This window comes from Tamandua tetradactyla, chromosome 3, assembly GCF_023851605.1.
Source record: "Tamandua tetradactyla isolate mTamTet1 chromosome 3, mTamTet1.pri, whole genome shotgun sequence".
NCBI lineage: Eukaryota > Metazoa > Chordata > Mammalia > Pilosa > Myrmecophagidae > Tamandua > Tamandua tetradactyla.
This window is the reverse complement of record NC_135329.1, coordinates 75,594,472-75,598,833: the sequence shown is the minus strand read 5'-3', so window position 1 is coordinate 75,598,833 and position 4,362 is coordinate 75,594,472. Positions and strand designations below refer to the sequence as shown.

Sequence of the window (4,362 nt, the reverse complement as noted above, 5' to 3'; positions counted from 1 at the left end):
GCAATCATCCTCTACTATATTACCTCATTTTGATTCTGGATTGTTAAAAGCCTTTTTCCTTGCAACTAAAGGAAACTCACAATGCAATTGTGCTTTTTAGCAGTATTAAATTCACATTAAAAATGCATTGATATAAAATGCTATCGTTTTAAAATCCATTTAACTTGTCAAATTTTCACTCATAAAAACTTTTGAGTCAATCTATTCTCATTTGTACAATTTTAATTATTTTTTATAATTTCATCAAAATAAAATTCCATGGTGTACCTGTTTGAAACTGTCATGTACCCCAGAAAAAGCCACAGTCTTTAATTCTCATTCACTGTTACTGGGTGTGATCTTTTTGATTGTTTCCATGGAGATGTGGTCCACCCAATTGTGAGTGAAAACTTTTTTAAGCTTTTTTTATTGTATTATATGACATATATGCAAATCAAAGAAAGAAAAAAGCAATAATTTTCAAGGCACCCTTCAACAATTAGTTAAAGAATAAATCCCAGACTTTGTCATGGGCTGCCATTCCATCATCTCAGGTTTTTCCTTCTAGGTTCTCCAGAATACTGGAGGCTAGAAGTAATATATATATATATATATTTATATGTATATATATATATATATTTATATGTATATATATATTTATATTCATACATCTATATATATATATATACATATATTAGTCATCCAATCCACTTTTCTTCTTTTTTGTGAAAAATAACATATACACAAAAAGCAAGAAACTTCAATGCACATCGCAATTAGTTGTAGAAAAGATTTCTGAGTTTGGCATGGGTTATGATTGCACAATGTTAGGATTTAACTTCTAGCTGCTGGAAACTAAGAGGTACTGGAAAATAAAGGAATTTCAACATAATGATTCAACAGTCATACTCATTCATTAAACACTACATTCTCTGTATAAATCCACCATATTTTAATCTTTCTCCCACTCTTTAGGAGTATTTGGGCTATGCTCATTTTAAATTTTTCATGTTGGAAGGAGCTTTCAATAATATAGGATGGGGAATGGAGCTAGTTGATATTCTGGAGAGGTTGACCCCTCTGCATTACAGGACTTACCAGGTCCAGGGACCCATATGAAGTTTGTAAGTTTCTGGAAAGTTATTTCATGCATGGAACCTTTGTACAATCTTATAGATCATCCTAAATGTTCTTTTGGATTAGCTGGAATAGTTTTTGTTGGGGTTTGCAAGTCATGGTAGGTAGTAATGTCTAACCATGAGTGGTAACTTTTAATTAGATGTTTTCCATGGAGATGTGTCTCCACCCATTTAAGGTGGGGTTGTCTACTGGAACCCTTTAAGTGGGAATAACATAGAGTGCTGATAGAACCCACCCAGCAAGAGATGGGTGCAGATGCAGAAGGAAAATGTGGGGATGCTTTTTGAAATGAGAATAGAAAACTAACAGTCAAAAAAAGTTTCTCTTTGCTGTTTAGATTATCATTAAAGTTAAGGAACTTAGCATCTTTATTCTGAACTATGTTTTTCAATAATGATCCCAAGTGATCTGGAATTAATTTTAATGTGAGTTTGAAATAATCTCCCTTGTTCTGACTAATTAGAAATCCTTTAATAAATCAATAACACTATCAAGTGAGTTATTATGTTTATACTTAGAACTTACTCATATATAGTATGGCAGAATGAAAGGATATACTCAACCTCTTCACAATTGAATTGGATGTATTACATATCTCAAGATAAAATCATTAACTACATAACAACTATTCACATTTGTATGTCACAGTACCTGCAGTTGAGGTTCTGAGAATGCCCTACCTCTGCCTTTGGGGAGCTCTGCTTGATTTTCCTTTATATTCATTTGGTTCAGTACCCTAAAAGAGCTTTCTTATTTAAATGAGTTTCAGGAAATTTCTCTTCCTAAACTCTAAGAAGTTTTTGTCTTCTCCAAATATTCAAGGTTTGTCAAAACATGGTATGGGTGGCAAGCCATCTGAGAGGTAATTTGTTTCTACTCTTTCAGTTCTTTCTTTGTTTCTTTCTTTTTTCATGATTAGATTCTAAGTAAGCATAAAATTCAATTTCCTTTCATTTTTATCTATAGATACTGTTTCCAACTCAGAACTGATGAGTGATCTAGGGGTGGAAACATCCTTCCCTGATCCATGCATTAATACTTTTTATTTCATCATATTTCTCCTGCCTTACAAGTTCGTCATCACAAAATGGACTTTTTCTAAGGCCATTTTGATTTCTTTCCTCAATTTAAAAGGTTTTCAAAATGGTACTGTTTTAGTTTTCCTCAAAATCTACCACCAATCTGTTCCACACTTTTCTCATGGCATTTTTTATCTCTTTATTCCTGAAGGTGTAAATCAAAGGATTGAGCAAGGGAGTTAGGATGGTGCAAAATATTGCCACAATTTTGTCAAAGGAGAAAGCATATGGAGGTCTTGCTTGCATAATTGTACATAGGACAAAGAACAAGATTACCACAGCCATGTGAGATCCACAGGTGGAGAGAGCTTTCTGCCATCCTTCAGAGCTATGAGTTCTCAAAGACAGCAAGATTACACCATAGGACACAAACAACAAGGTGAAGTTTATGATGCAGATAAACCCACTGTTGGCAACAACCAAAAGGCCAAGGATGTGAGTTTCAGTGCAGGCAAGCTCCAACAAAGAGTTTAAGTCACACATGAAATGATCAATGACATTAGGGCCACAAAAAGGCAACTGAAGAGTAAAGGAAATTTTTATCATAGAATGCAGGAACCTCCTGTCCAAGCTGCTTCTATTAGAATGCCACAGAGATTGCAGTTTATGATGGAAAGGTAGTGAAAGGGCTTGCAAATGGACACATAGTGGTCATAAGCCATAGCTGTGAGGGCAATCACCTCCACCCCAGCAAAGAAGTGTTCAGCAAACACTGGGTCATGCACCCCTGGAAGGAGATGGATTTCCTATCATACAGGGAGTCTGCAATCATCTTTGGGGCAATGACAGAAGAAAAGCAGTCATCCAGAAAGGACAGAAAAGCCAGAAAAAAGTACATGGGGGAGCCCAGGAGTGCCAGGCTGCAGATATTAGTTACCACAATTAACAAATTGCCCCCAATGATTGCAAGGTAGCCAAACAAAAATATAACAAATACTATTTTCTGAACCTTTGGATTCTGGGAAAGCCCCAGAAGGATGAACTCAGAAACAAAGCTTTGGTTTTGCATGAGTTCAGAGGAAAGGGTAAAAGATACCACAGTGAACATGTAGAATCTGAATTAGGAGAAAGAGAAATTTATCTCAAATCAGTTCATGATAGTATCATAGGCATCAGCAGATTTGTGTTTCCATATCCATGTGCAACATTATGCCAAGTTTTTCTTTTATCAATTTGAACTAAAAAATTGTCAGACATTAGACAGAATTCAGGTGGAGATAGCATATTACTTACTTTACAATAGTTAGGGTTTCAGTGTGGGGGACAAATAGCTTTTGTCTCAAAAGCCGAATCTGTCCATTTAGTTGAGACTTCCTGGTGTGAATAGCTGAGAATTTCTGAAGCCACATCCAACCTCTGAAGAAGGAATAACTGCAATTTATTATCCTAATGAGATCAGGGGTGACTTTCATGTCCAATATTTGCACCCCTGATCAGGAGGCAGCATTATCTACAAACAGAAGGAATAGCATACAGTTTAAAAGGCACTTACAAATTATGCCAACTGTTCCAAACAATTCTTTAAAAGTCTGAATTGGATAGGGCCTTTGAGATGAACTGATTCATCCCTTATGATAAAGTATGGGTAGAATGCCTCAGTGTAAGCTTCATATATAACAACTATGTTCTAAGTACTTAGTTTCTTTTGTTTTTATCCATCATTTTAAATGAGAACTGAACCATATAAAACTAAAAATCTCTATTTCACATTGTTCTCTAATATTGCCTACTAATTAAAATAATAAAAGCAATTTAGCAGTGCCTATGTCTAGGGAACAGTTAATGTTATATTATATTGTCCCCATTTAATTTCTAGGACACTCATGTTTGAGAGGCTTTGGTTACAAAATAATAGATGGTACATCTGGCATTTTAGCACAGAACTTCTGGCTGTAATACCAGATCCTTTCCACTGGATCAAAAGAAGAAGAGGTGGGGATATTTATTTTCTACAGTTTCCACCAACTTTAAAGGTTACAGTCTTCTGATTCTGTTGTTCATTTATGAATGAGGCACATTGTTGAAGGTAATAGCAACTTAGAATCAGCAAGTAATAGTCCCATCACTTATGTATACAAATTTGCAACAACTACATAGGTAAAGGAGAAGAAACATGGTAACTATAAGCCAAAATCTTGAGGCTTAATTATCTCAAATTATTTCT

General features: G+C 34.9%; 1 pseudogene; it reads right to left on the bottom strand.

Annotated features, from left to right (window-relative positions):
- Window positions 1-2,273: 2,273 nt before the first annotated feature.
- On the bottom strand, window positions 2,274-3,207 carry LOC143676157 (olfactory receptor 4C15-like; annotated as a pseudogene).
- Window positions 3,208-4,362: the final 1,155 nt, after the last annotated feature.